The following is a 15,890-nucleotide window of genomic DNA, read 5'->3' on the forward strand; positions in this document are numbered from 1 at the left end:
CTTTTTGTTTCTTTTCCTCCCCAAAAATACCAGACCAGTGGAGTCAAGACTGGTAACACAGAGAAATTCTATAGTACTTCTTTCCTTAAGTTTTTTATTGCTGTCATTTTGAAAACATGAAAATGGCAGCACAAATTGTTTCTGAAATCCTTTGACTGTAAAATACTATTCTTTAAATACCAAGAGATGAATTGACAAATAGTAGAAAAGCTTTTTTGTATACCTAAAAAAAACCCTAAATTTTGATGCATATTATATGTTTTTTTTAATTATTTATTTATTTATAACACGCCTTATGAAACCACATAAGTACATAACACTTGCTTACCAGAACTGGGATATCCTGAATCATAAAATCGTGGAATTTTTGGGGTCAGAAAGGACCTTAAGATCATCTAGTTCAAACCCCCCTGCATAGGCAGGGACGCCTCATACTAAACCATATTGCCCAAGGCTCTGTTCAACCTGTCCTTGAACACTGCCAGGGATGGAGCGTTTACCGCTTCTTTGGGCATTCTGTGCCAGTGCCTCACCACCCACACAGTAAAGAACTTCTTCCTCATATCCTTTTTTATAAGTATATATACACACACACACATATATATACGAAGTTTCTAAAACTTTGAGATTCAGAAATTATTCCACCCCTTTCTAACATTTAACCAGAGTAATGAATAGCCTTAGTAGGACTCAGTGACTTTCAGTTAATGAAATATTCACTAATATAAAAATAAAATACAAACATAAAAAATAATAATCACTAATCAGTGTTTTTCTATCCACTTGGCATCTTTATACAAATATTGTTGGTACTAAAGTTTCTGAATTTGGGTCTGAAGAGTGTTTAAGTTATGTAGACCCTGGGTAGGGAGGAGAACATAACCTGAGGAATTCCATCAGGATGGGAATTGACTGTGAAATCTTCAGCTTAGAATATGAACCTCTATTGACTGGGGTAAGAGTTTAAACTATTAGTATGGGAATGCAAAGATTCAGCACCTCTATAGACTAGGCATAGGAGCTGCACTTAACACACTGTAGAAAGCAGCTGCATTTAGGGATACTATTAATGCCCAATAAATATTTATTTCTGCAAAAATATCTCCAAGTAGGAGCTTAACCCAAGCCAAACATCTCTGAATCTGAATATGAACATAACCTAATAAAGTGTTTTTATTTTTAAATTATACATTGCATTCAGGATTTTAGAATACATCAAAAATTCTCTTTGTTAGCTTGGATTAATATTTTAAAGCTGGAAGTGTGACAAGGAGACAAAAGGAGTATTGTAGCAGATTAATCTAAAAACACCCTTGCCACACTAAAATAGCTTTTAAAAATAAAGGGACAGCTGTTTGCAGGATGAAAAGAAGTTGGAATAAATGAAACAACTACATGATGCCTTGATAGCCTGATGTATACACTCCAATGCCACAGATCTCTTTGCACAATATTTACATTTGTTTCTCACTAAGATTAACTGTGTTCTTATTCATTTGCATTTATGACTCAGTTTCAGAACAGCTCTCAGGCCCCCTCCACATCTCAGTTTTGCCTCTAAGCATGAGAAGAGAAAAACAACAGAACCTGTGCCCTGCAAAAGAACGAAGTGTTGCAGAATAATGAGAGGTCAGACCACTTTTTCTTTTTTTCCTTATTTTTCTCTTTGAGAAGTAGCCTGAGCACTGTTGGATTTTCAAATTCTACTTACACAACAAAAGAAAAGCAAAGGTTTTCTGCAAGCTCCTTTGATTAAGTCAAATAGTAAGTGTTCTACCCTGTGACTGTATCCAATTGCCCAAGGGAATCCTATAAATGCCGGCACTCAATCTAAGGAGAGCTCACAGCACAAAGGCCACAACTCTATTAAACGCTAGCACACAGACAAGTGTGACTGCCAGCTATAGAGGAGAATTAGCATATTGTCTAAAATGAAGTTAGGTCAAACATGAGCCACATTTTATCCCAGCTGGCTAGATAATTGGTTTGATTTTAGGGCTAACAGTTCACCCATGCAGCTTCCTCAAAACAGATTCTTTGCTCCAAATCCTATGCATGTCATACATGGGTGAGATAAAGAAAGTTCATGCTGTCAGGAAGAAAACCTGAGAAGACCTTGGCTGCTTCCCCCACCTCAAGCAAGCACAGGGATGTCATCTTAAAGGTGCCCGATGACACCAGAACCTGCAAATGACCCTGACATCCATCATGCAAAACATTCATGCAAAACTACTGGAGGTTCACATGAGGCATTTCTGTAACCACTACAAACTAGTCATTGAGTATTTCACCATAGCAGAGTCTTAACATCATACAGCTGACAACATTACCCCTCAGCCTCCTTGGCACATGGAATTACTATTCGTGAAGTGCAGTGAAAAGGGAATTTTCCCTAGGGAGAAGAGAATTGCACATTCTCTGTCAGTCTTGGGACCTGCTCCTGTCCCAGCAGCTGGCTGATAGTGAGGAGGTGAAGATGACCTCACCATCAATCTCTCCCATCTCCTGCACAGACAAATAGGCACATCTTGTAGAGGGAAGCAGGTCTTCTTTTAGCACAGCATCAGGCTGAATACTTACTGACTGTGAAGTATTACAGGTACCTTCCTGTGCCAAGCTGCTGAGTTATCATAGGTGAATCTACTCTCACAGCAACAAGACAGACTGGTCTGGAGAGCTCCACCACAAACTAAGACGGTGAGGCTGTGCAGTCGAGGGCTGCACTCACCACTGCATCTCAAACACCTTCCCTTGTGTGCACGTACACTGTAAGTTGGTCGCATCCTCTCCCAGTGTTGGGGTGCCTGGGACAGTGTCTGCACTGCCTCTGTGCAGGCTTTGAACTATAGCTGAGAGACTATTTTGAAGAAAAGTATGGCAAGACATGAATAATTTTAATATTTGGATAGAGTTAAGGACCTCAATTCCATGTCTAGCTGCACAATAAGACAAGACTGTTTAAAATACTTCAGGCTTTTATCTATTCACAATGATCCATATTTTATTCAAGCAATACAGGTATATTGGCACATGTCCTCAAATTCACAGTAAAAGGGATTCTATTCCATCTCTGCTAACTAACGTTTCATCAGTTTACCCTTCAGAAACATACCATTTTGTCTGCTTGCAAAATTACTACTTAGAATATTGATCCATACAAGCAGTGTTTTGCTCTGAACTTATTCATCAGAAAAGGATTAAGGTGGGCAGCGGGAACAAAACCAACATTCTTTGGAGTATAAGCAGTATGTTCGAAATTAAGCACTACAAGATTGAGTCAGAGGGTAGAACAGATCGATGGTAAAATTCAAATGAATGCACTTACAGCTAACAAGTTATCCAGAGATACTGATTCTCACTGCAGGGTAACTGCTATGTTATACAGAAACAAAACAAAACTGAATTCATCATACTGTTCTTCACTTGAAGCAAAGTGTGAATGCTTGATAAGAAAAATGTGTAAAGTTGAAAACATAAGATTAATGTACAACAATTTTGCTTTGCTTTTTGTCCTCTTGCTCACTGTGAAGCAATGCTCTACAAATTATTAGCTCAATATAAAACCAGAAACGTTTCAAGAGAAATCTCTAGAGAATTCTTGAAGGCAGAGTAAGAAAAACAAACCTGGTTTCCAGCCCTGTACCTTGCTGGCCCAGCATTTTCTGCATATATCCTGCCTCAGACAATAGCTACCAGGAGCTACACTTCATTATTGCCTCCATGAGTAGCAAATGTGCCTATAAGTTAACAAGAAACCCTTAACATTATCCCTACCTGAAGAATCTTAAAACAAAGGGCATATTTGAACGTACATTTGCATAGAGGCAGAGTCTACTTCCAAAACCCAGTCTCCGGATAGTATTGGCACAACGAAAAACCTACAGAAGAATCTTTATATATGATGTTCCACCTCCAGATGGGCAGAATCCTGAACCATGACCTTGCATTTAAAATAAACAAACCAACCAAGCCTTGTTTACTGTTAACAGGCAGAAAAACAGATGAGTATCAGAAAGAATCACACACACAGTGGCTGAAGTTGAAAGACGTTTTTGGAGATGATCTAATCCCACTCCCTACTCAAACAGAGGAACTAGGGTAGGATGTTCAGGATTATGTCTAATCAGAGTCTGAGTATATCCAAGCTTGGAGGCTCCATGACCTCTCTGGGCAACCTGTTCCAGTGTCTGATCAGGAAATCTGAGCAGCTGGGAGTCAACCACATCAGGTCTATGCCAAATGCCTCTTGGTCTACAGCTCAGAAGGACCTTCCAAGGAATCCTCTGGCATACTGCTAAACTCTGACTATCCCAAATATAGCTGTTGCACATGAGAGCACCCTTAAGGCTGTATTAAGTTACGCCATTTGGATAAACAGGCTACCAGCTGTAGAAATAGCTACAAAATACCAGATGTAGGGTTACAGCTAAGAGGGACCATTTTGGTTATCCATGCTCCATATCCACAGTCAAGAATTATTCCCACAGCATTTTGATACCTCAATTTAATTTGCACATGCTTCCTCTTTGCAACATAGTGAAGAATCTGTGGCATCTCTAGATACTTTGGAAGCTGCATCATCAAGTCATCTGGGTCATCACTTTTAATTGCAACCAATAAACATGTATGATACCATGCTTTTTAGAACTGTATTTCATTGCTTAAAAAAACCCAACAAAACCTTCTAACTGGAATTTTTCTGGAAGCAGCTCTCATTTGTTAGATTGTGTTATTTCCCTATCACAACTGAAAAACTTTTCTATCATAAATAATTTTCCCAGTGTTGTTTTTGTTTTAAAGGCAAATATTTTTGTATTTAATGGTCAGTGTATAATGTACGTTATAGGTCATTTGTACAGTTATAGCTAATATAATAAACAGCTTAAATAAGAGCATTAATAAAAACCAAAATGCTAGGTGCAAGCATCTCCAAAAATGTATGTGGTTCAAAAGTCTGGGACACATTATAAATGCTTTGTTGGCTATTATTCAGCTCTATTCATTTCCTTTCAGGCAGAACACCTTAATTATAGTCATTGAGCAAGAGACACGAGAGAAGGAAGATAGGAAACTGAAAGAGTGGGCTTGATTAGTACATCCACTATAACATATAAGAAACAATAATTTGCATAAAGCTGATGGGAAACCATAACACTGCTCTTATATAATATTTGTGTCCACTGGTTTTCTGCATGACTGGAATTATCCCGGAATACTACAATACTATTCCCAATTTTTAATGCTTAATTTACTTATAAAGGGATACAAACAAAGCCAGTGTAAACCAACAGGTTTTAAATGAGACCACAGCTTACCCATATAAAAAAGTCTATGCCCATATGTATTTTTAAGGCTGAAAATATAGCAAAGACATTAAAGGAAATCTAACTGCAGTTCAGATTTCCTCTGGGCATCATGATGTAAACACTTGCTCTGCATCACAAATAATATATTCGATCAATGTTCAGCCTTTGAAAAATCTTGAACAAAGTTTCTTTCAGAATGATCAGAGGCAATCACACTGTGGGTTGCTGCTTGAAAGCTTTTACAAGTGTGTTCATGCTAGCTTTCCTGTGGCTTGAATACCTCCTATGGTTACTGCAGAGATTCAGTGATGTTGCTGGGTAAGTCCCACAAACGCATTGGTAACTCTGAGGCTGGTAATCCACAGAGAACAGGTCAGCCTTGCCAGCTGATGCTAGAATGCCACTTAGCAAGCAAATTTTTTGTAGGAATTAAACAGCAGGCCTAGGCTAAGCAAGTATGAAAGAAAAGCCAACACCTAGTAACAGAAATCTGGAGATCTAGATTTCTAGATTCCAAAAAATACAGATCCAAGTATTAAGCTGACACTGCAACAAAATCTGCAGACATTCAAGCCTCTGATTATGCAGATCATCTGATGTTGCTATACACATTATAGAGACATTTAGTGAGCTCCCAGACAAGATCAAATTTTTATGACAAATAAGTTTAATTTCTTTTGTTACACACTGAATCTTGATTCTTTTTACATTGCAGAGGGGGCTATATATGCAAATACAAACGCCAATGTAGCGCTTCTACAGCTAGCTTTGTATCTAACCCTAAAATATCCCTGATTCAAGACAGAAAGAAAATATTCCTTCAAAAAACCCTCTCCAGAGACCAAAAGTGCTATCTTTTGAAGAATGCATAGTCCAAGCCTGCATTTATTATAAAATCTGGCCACTCATCCTGCACCCTGCTATTAAGAATTGCCAAACTAAGCTGACTTCAAATAAGCATGATCAGCACTCACCCAGTTTATGCTGATACAAAAGCAGAATTTAGCTCTGTGATTTTGCTGCAGTTGGCTCCTACTCTAGTGCATCAAAGTTATTGATCAATTTGCAGATCAATTGGAAAGGCAGCCTGAACAACTGAGCATGAAATACTCACAAAAACCACAATTCCACAGATATTTTAAAAGAAAGATAAATAAACTCTGTGTAATACTAGCCAATGATTTAGAAAATACATATTTAGAAAATATTTAGATTTACAAAATAAAGATAGAACTCTATGATACAGAGAAACATCTTTGTAAGGGGAGGATACGCTCCTGGAAGAGAGCTGTCCCCAAAATTGCTATTAATTCAGCTATAAAAATCTTTTCACTTTTAAGGGTAATAGTTATAGAAATACTATTAAAAAGGAGGAAGAATATTCATAAACTTAAAATGGCAAGACCAAAATCTAGACCATAAATGGGAGCAACACTTCCTACTTCCCAGGAACTAGTTTGGCCTTGCTGTTTTATTCATAATAACCAGAAGCTATAGGGTGATTACAGAGTCCATAATTGAAAAGTAGAGTTATACAGAGAGATGATACATTTTATTCATTCCATCTAAAACTGACTTATATAACATCAGTTACTGCAAAACTTCACTCATCACAGAAGCAACGGTCACCTCCACAACAGAGCAACTGCTCACATTATAAAGCAATTACTGACTTTTCTACACAGGGAAACTTTTGCTGAATGTAACTGACCCACGCTGGAAATCTGCCAGCACACAAGCTCATAACTGCTTCTCCAACAAAAACAAGCTTCCATCAGAATTATAATGACCAGAGGCGGTCAGGGCCTTGGTTTTATACTTCTCTTAAAGCTGGCACTGCCAGCCACTTGGTGCCTTCTGTAATGACATTATGACTCTCTGAAGCACTAGCAGGAGAGTGAACTTTATATCCTACTAAAAGACATCTAACAAAGGTTGTAGTTACAGCTCCTTGTTAAACACAGCCACTAGTTCCCAAGGGCATTCTTACACCCTTTTGTATCTTCTGTTGGCATTAATTGCAGATATTACTTAGAAGGCTAGGCTTCTTCTTGAAACATCAGAACTGTATTTAACTATTGAAAAGCCAAACCACAGCAAAGACTAGTTAAAATTACTTTCTTTGACAAGATCATAATCAGCACTGAAAACAGTATGGGTGATCTTTTTACTACTGCATTGCCTAATACATAGAAAAAGCTGCTCCAGCTACCCATCAATTGCTTGTGCTGATTTTGGCTGGGATAGAATTATTTTTCTTCACAGTAGTTGCTATGGGGCTCTGTTTTGGAATTGTACTGGAAGCAATGCTGATAACTCAGTGCTTGCTTGAATAAACTTCTTTAGGTCTAAAACCCTTAAATTCACTAAGCTGTATTTACTGGTTAAATAATCAACTTTCCAGCACGAAACCTATCAACTTTTTTTTTTTTTCCAGTCAGTAGAATTGATTAAAATCTCTTCTTTTTTGTCTGTAATATTCTCATTGGGTTTTATACATTGACTCTTCTGAAAGAGAGAAAATTAAAAGTGCCACAAACTGTTGCAGACACATTAGTCTTCCAGTTACTGTAAACCAACAGTCAAATGCACTAGTCATTTGCTTATAAGCTTCAGGAATGTGTTTTGAAATGAAGACAGCCATCAAAGATGACAGACCCCTGCCTCCCCCATCTCCAAATCAGGAAATTTATTTCTTCCCCTACTGTTGGCTCTGCCTTGAGAGCTTCCTCTAAAACACCAGGTTTCTTGACCCTCTTCCTCACTATCCCTCTCCTACACCTTCCTTCTACCAAATGGTATCAGGTAGGGTGAAGTGCCACTGCTCCCCATTCCCTTTGGCAGTTCAGCAGAGAACAGGGCATGATGGAAAAGGATGGCAAAGTACCTGAAAGTACTCGGTTCTCTTTTATGTACAAGCTATGCTCAGAGTAATGGAGAAGAGCAAGAAAAGACTCCTTTCCCATTTTAATAGAATATAAAATGAACAGTGATAAAACAAGAGCTCAAAGTGAAGGCTTACAGAAGAAGTTATAGCTCATGTATCATCCCTCTGTGGTTGCTCTCAGTGTGCCCATGATGCACTCCGTGCTGTAAATGATAAATGGCCTAAACCAGACCTCTCCTAGGCACTGGGTACAACAGCACCTCCAAAAGCCACTGTAAGAGAATGCTGCCTGCTTATTTTTCCTCCCAAGCTCTCCATGACATTTTTGGAATAAGACAACTTTTCTTCTTCACAGGTCCCACCCTAGAACTAAGCACTTTTGTTATAATCCAGATAACAGGAGAGAAGGACCTCAGTGACAACCACATGCCTTTTTTGGTTTTTAAAGTGTTTCAATCCATAGCTCCCCATAGGAGGCAGACACCTTACTATGTAAATTTTAGCAAACACAAAAGATAGTTTCATTAGTACGACTTCAATCCTCCTAATTCTGTGGCCCCTCATTTCTTTTATCTTTGGAGGTATGAATTATCTCTATCTTTCTTGCTACTGCCCTCTAGAACACAGCTTTTATATTGCCCTCCCTCCAGTTTCTTGACCTGTGATTTCTGCTCTGGTTTAGTGTGCCAAAGCCCGCTGCTAATACAGCTTTCTTGGACCATTCCTCAGCACCCGGCACTGTCTAAAACTATCTCAACTCTTGCCACTTGCTTTTTCACCTCTAAAGAGCTTTTCACCTTGAACTGATTTTGAATGTGGGCTCACCTCATGATGGTCAGACAGCCAAAATCAATGGCAGTCTCATCTGAACCTCTTTCTCACAAAAGAGAAAATTGTTCTGCAACAATTTCACGGTTCTAGGACAAAATAGGCAAAAGTAGGACCTTTGGAATGCTTTGAGCTCCACCATGTTCCTGCACACAGAAAACAAGCTTGTCACATTTCCTAGGTGATGATGAGGTATGAAAGACTAAGATTTCCTATTTTTATTCTTTTAAACAAATAGACATGATTTAGGCCAGGTTTTCTGAATCATTAAGCCCTTTACAATCCCCACAACACATCTCAGAAGTGCAGATTCTTCCATTAATTAAATACTGTCCTTACTTTAAGGTGAGAAGCAGGTGCTTTCCCTGACTACATGGCTTTTGTTCAATGGAGAAGATTGCTAAACCTCATGATTCTGAATCCTAATTCCATTTGGATGTCAGGCAGAAACACTGCAGAAGTAAGGCACAAGGCCTCGATACTATGAGCAGGTCACATTCCTCATGTAGATTCTACTTACGAATTCCTGCAGATCAGAGTAAAAGTTTATAGATAGTCATTTTCTAAGGCAGGAGTTTATCAGAATAGTTGGTATTCAATACTAAAGATCTTCCCTCCTCCAAATTTAAAGTAAGGTTGCAGGAGTGCTTTAAATTAAAAAATTATGTATATAATGTCAGTGGAAGGGAATAAAACCGAAAATATTGAGATGTTGAGCCTTAAACACATCATTATTTCTTGTCAACTTCCTTTATGTCTCAAGTTTTGGTCTCTAGGTTACCCGTACGCTGTAACCCCTTTACACTAATACACTACCACTACTGCTTTCAGATTTTTTTAAATTGATTTGGAAGAAAAGCAAGTTTTAATTTTTTTTCTTTTGCCCTAAAGACAATGTCTTTATCCTCAATCAAACATTCTTAAAACCCAAACTCTGTCTTTATTGTGCTTATTTCCCTATTTACCATTTTGTTCACATCGTGTGGAAATTATGAGTTAAATGATTCCTGATTTGCTCATCTATTAACCCATAGGAGTTTGGGGGAAAAAAACCAACAAAAAACAAATCTTTTCCTTACCCTTTGTAAAAAAGCCTTTAAACCAGATTCCTTCATGTCTTTAGAAAAAAAGCATTTGGCAGTACCCACCTAATGAAATCTTGCCATTAATGGTTACAGTGAAAACATTAGAAAAGCCTCACTTGTCATATACAATATGAAATAAATATCAACAGTCTTCATGTATGATGAAAAAACACCAAAGACAGAGTTGGCCTGAGGCTGCAATTTAACCCACCATACATCACTCACAGCAGACGTGACTCTTCTTGGTGAACAGGAAAAAAATTTCAGAGAGAATGAGAAGGAGGAAGAGGGCAAACAGATAGAGCCATTCTCACCTGCGCTCAGCCCTATCGATTGCATCCGCATCATAGAACCTGATAATGCTTCTTTAATGCTTATGTTTCCACTCCCCCCTACCTTTTTTTTTTTTTTGAGGGGGAGGATAGGAGTGGTATTCCCTATATTTCTCAACCTTCCTCTTTGCTCTCCTACTCATGCTTACCAACAGTGAGCCCACCTTCCAGCTGTGGGACGAAAGGGCAGGTACCTCAGAAGATCATTTCACGTCATGAAGGGCAAAGAACAGAGATCAGGGAAAAAGACATTGCTGGTAATATTTCACAGGTCATAGCTACTACATCAGATTTTTAAGTGCCTAAGTGAATTAGTTAAACATGTTTAACTTTCAACTGAAAGCTGAGCAGTTATAAAACCCTGAAGTCTTGAAACTAAGGCAAAGTAACCTTGCTAGCTGCAGATGCTTAATACTAAACACAAACACCTGCAGAAGTATTAACAAGATGAGGATCTCAGGCTGTCAGTTGATTGTATAGATGGAGTACAGAACATGACACCAGAGATACTGTCACTGATTAGGGATGAACTGTAACCTACTGAACCTATGTTTTTGCTTTGTCATTAATACATGCTAAGGTTGTTTCTATTTTGCTGTAAAGATACAACAACAGAGAACTTTAAATGCCTATAATTTTCTAGCTAGAACCTGCAACAAAAAAGAACCTTATAAAAGAACTAACATGTGGGCTGAATAGGTAAAAGAGAAAAAAAAATAAAAAAAATAAATTGGTCTAGCAACATTTAAATGATGGCAAATGTAAGTTTAATATAAAACCATATTGGAACAATTGAGAATCATGAGAGGTTGATTTATTATTTATATAGCATACTAAAAGTTATCTGTAAAGGAAATTGTGTAATATGCAGTAAATTAGACAAAGCTGCACTATAAATTGGGATTAAATCTTAAACTGGTTTTAATATTTAATACGCTATCATGACTTGCATTTTCAATACCGGTTGTTCAAAGTTCAGGAAGAAACTTGAAAGCAGACAGATAAGGATCAGTTCCAAACCATGCCTCCTGGAGACACAAATTAACTCAGATCATGTCTTAATTGCCAAAACCAGACAAAACTCTGCTGAGGACCTGGTCCAAAACTCAAAGAGACATTAAACTCAATAGAGTTGAGATCACAGTAACTGCAAGTTACATAACTATTAGGGCTAGAGAAATTCTATTAACCAGGAATAAAATAATTACAAATCCATTTGGTTTCTTTTTAATTATTGTCCCAGTGGACCACTGGCAAAATTCATTCTTTGATCAGAGAAAAAATAGCGTGGTAATAAAAATAATTATCAAAAAGCATTTGGAATTATGCTGTTTGACTTGAACGAAATCAGGACTAAAGTTCAAGTGCCCATTTAGATTTCAAACTGCATGGTTCAGTAGAGGCAGTATCTGGGCATGAAGTGACATGGTTATATTTTTTGAGCGCACGCAGGGTGCAAGATGCATTCTAGTACATACAAGAACCCATTTCTTGAGTTAAAGCTAATTTATTTATGGAGTTTTACTTATGGTCATAAACACTGATTTGAAAGTATTGTTCTGCATGGCTTTGTCCTGCCTCAGACATTTATTATTTGCACTACTGTGAGAAAAAAAACCACCCAGTTTTCTAACTTGCAGTCTATGGCCCTAACACACTGTGCAAAGAAAATAAATCAGAGTCCTTGACCAAAAGGTTTATAACTGAAGATGTCAAACAACAGACAAGTCCAGGGACAGTTCAAGGAAACCATGACACAGCTTTGGTCAGCGATTTAGTCAGTGGTCTCAGCACACTGGCAGCCTAACTCCTGACAGGAGAGCTCTAAAGAAGAGAATGTTTTTGGTTTGTTGAGGGCTACAGGGAGCATCAAGGGCAACGTGGAAAAGGCACCAAAATACCACAAGCTATGTGGGGCATGTGTATTAAGAAAGAAAAGTAAATCCCTCTTGCCACAGATCAAAGATGACAGGATAGGCAAATAGTCCATCAAAATATTTTCAAGTGTGTATGTCTATATACTGTTACTGCTAAATTGACCAAATACAGCTCAGATAAATGTTAGCCAGCTTCACTATGTGAGAACACACTCTGAAATATATTTCTGGTGCTGATTATAAATATAAAAAACAATTTATTTTTACAAAATTCTCAGCAAAAACATACCCAGTCTTTACCATGATATAACATTATGATTTCCAGCCTGGTATTACTTTTATGAGCTCCATTCTTTCCTAATAGAAACTTGAATAAAAACTGGTCTGGCCAGACCTTGCTATTTTCTTTCTTTTATTGTAACCATTAAATCAGCTTTCATTTCATTACTCTAATTGTGCCTGGGAGCAGCAACTGCCACCTTAAGGTACATAACCTAATTTAAAATGCTCACATCTCATTCCACCTTAAAATATATTGCAGTACTTAGGATCGGTACAGCAGGTCAAGCTATACAAGAGCACTGTTGTGATCAGAGGACTTTTTGGCAGTTAAATCAGGAGAAAGACTGAGGCAATGTGAAAAAAGTAACATTTCTCTTGCTTAAAAGACACACAGTAGTTGACATCACCATTTTTTATTTGTACTTTAAGTGTCTCCAGAGCATTCTTATTTAGGTAGAGATTTCTTGCATAAGGAACATTTCTCAGTACAGCACACAAACATCTAATTCACTAGGATGATTTTTACCATGAGGATTATACATGTAAAGAGCCACCTTGCTGGGCTGTGAGGGAAAAATCCATAATGATAATATATATGTCTGTTTGTGCGCCATGTACAGGACCCTTCTCCCGTGGTTTCTGACTGTCTCTCCATCTTTATCTATTTTAAACCTCCTTGTAATTGCACATTACCTCCATTTTATTGATGCAGAACTAAGACACACAAAATTTAAGTGACTACATAACATTACATAAGGGTGCAGACACAGACCTGGGATTTAAATTTAGGTCTCCTGATTCCCAGGTGAGTGTTCCATATAAAAAAGGTTATTATGCTTATTCCTATCTTATTATATAGTTAACTGACTCACCAATATTTCTACATCCCCTACAGCATTGTTTCTGAAAGACTTTCCTCTGGCTAAAGGATTCCAACCCCTGTACACTCAACCATAAGCAAAATACGCTGCTTGAGGGGCCTAGGGGCAGAACTTCATTAGCAAAAACTGCAACAACAAACCTAAGTCTTGTTGTAACATTGAATAATGGGCCAAACCAACACTTACGGTCTTTAAGGACTAGGAAAAGAGCAGAAGCACATCCTACATACCTTGATTTTGTTAACTGAAATCCCTTCCTACAATGCTCTGTAGCCCGGTGTTACCCAGACCGAGGATAAGGAAGCCAGGGATGACAGAGAGAAATCCAGGAGGGAAATCAGGATTTGTGTGATATGAAAGGTTTAAGAGAATTCAGTATAAACAACTCAGATATTTGCTACCTGATTGTATTCATTGGAGGTAAGAGTGGGATACTTTCTTTTCCGTATTAGTTGGATAGGAAGTAACTCGCCACCATTGCTCGGAAGGCAGCAGCTAAGTAGCTGATGTTTCACTGGCTAAAAAAAATACTCATTGCATCTCAAAGCCAGAAGTGGCAATAAAGGCAGTCACATTGGAATGGAGCTACAAAATGATTGCATCCATTCCACTTATGCTGCTGGTTTGGATATGAAACAGAAGAGATGCATCAGTAGACCTTGACCCCTGTCCAAAACTAACCCCATTTTGGACATGTACACTAGTGTAACATCTATAATTGTGTACTTTTTTTTTCCTCTAAACACCCCTCCCCATTACCTGCCCCCAGTACATTCTCAGGAAATGTACCTAAACTTCTGTGTTCAGAAAAGCCAAAATACCAATTTTGACATTTCTTCAAACCTTTCTTTGCAGATATTTTTAAACCATTTTTTTTCCCCTTCAAACAAATCAGCATATTTTAAAAATTCCTCAGTTGAAGTGTCATTGATGAAATACTCCAGCCTCAGGAACTTCACTACGTGATAAGAATGCCTTAGCTGTTAGCTTAGGCATTTCAAAATGACAGCTTTCAGAAAACCCTGATGCTGTTTCCTTAATGTAAATCAAATGATTGAGTGGCATATGGTTATCCTGTTATGACTTACCGTGTGTATCTTGCTTTGCATCAATAAAATTAGAACTTGAAAAAAGCAGTCCTTTAAATTGGAACATGGAAAAAGCACTAACTTAAACACATCATACACATAATGTGCAAGCATACATACATAAGCTTGACAATATTACATCTTAAATAACTCTACCCTGCTTCAGATATAAGGAAGCAATAGGTCACTGGAGGCCGAGGGTTACTGCATCAGCCAAACTGTTAAATGTTTCCAGCAGCAGGTCATGGACTTGACATTATATTCAGTTCAGGAAGAAGCTACCTTTCAGAATATGGCATCATGGGTTTATTTGAATTCCCGATTATTAGGGTCCTGATTCGGAATTGTTTTAACACTTTGAATTGTTTTCACAATAGTGCCAAACATGGTGAACGTTTGCCAAGTTGTCTAAACTTTCAGTGGTTTCCCTCAAATATTATTGATCCCACCTTCACATCCTTTGATGAATATTAATTGTTTCCACAAAGTGCAACAGCCCAGGTAATGGAGACGCTAAACAGTTACCTCCCCAAGTACTTCAGGGGCAGAGGTTCAGAAACCTGCTACATCTCTTCCATATCCACATGCTTATTGTGATCTTGCCATCCAGCAGCAGGACACAAACACCTTCTCCCTCCTATTTGGATGTACCTTATGTGTGCTGAATACGTGCAATTTTCAACAGGAAACCTTCGCTATGTCTTTCCTCTGAGCAGCTCTGGAGCAGAACATTTAAATCCATGAGGATTATTTTTTTACCATAGAGACTATATATAGTAGAATATGCAATGCAAAGTCTTTGTGATGCCCTGGTGAGATCACAGGGTGCGGGAAAAGGCTTATTTTGAAAGAGTTGTTGGAACATAAGCAAAAAAACAGTTACCTGAAAAGGCAGATGGACCTGTAAGCATCAGGGCTTTTAGCTTATATTCAGGCAGCAATCATCTCAGTAACTGGCTGATAGTTTTTGTGATGCAGTAACTTTTTTGTGTATATTGGCAGCTTGCTTCTAAACTAAACTTTGTAACCCAAGTCTCTAGCATGTTTAGAATTGCAGATGTGTGTTCTGAGAATTTGCAGTGTTTGCCAGAAAGACACTATATGATATTAGCACAGTTGGTTCTGAATTTTAAACCGAAATCTGATGTGCCATGACTCACAGCCTCAGGAAAGAATTAGATGAATAGCTCATAAGGGTAGAGACACTGCCTTGAATATCTTCATAGAAGAGATATGCTGAATAATAACCATTATTTCCATATGACAAGCTACCATTCTATTTAGTATATAGTGCGCTCCTGTAAAAGCAGAGTGCCACACAGAT

Source organism: Neopsephotus bourkii, unplaced genomic scaffold (genome assembly GCF_033783945.1).
Source record: "Neopsephotus bourkii isolate Nb327-2 ecotype Australia unplaced genomic scaffold, CSIRO-AGI_Nbou_v1 NB_1663, whole genome shotgun sequence".
Taxonomy (NCBI): Eukaryota; Metazoa; Chordata; class Aves; order Psittaciformes; family Psittacidae; genus Neopsephotus; species Neopsephotus bourkii.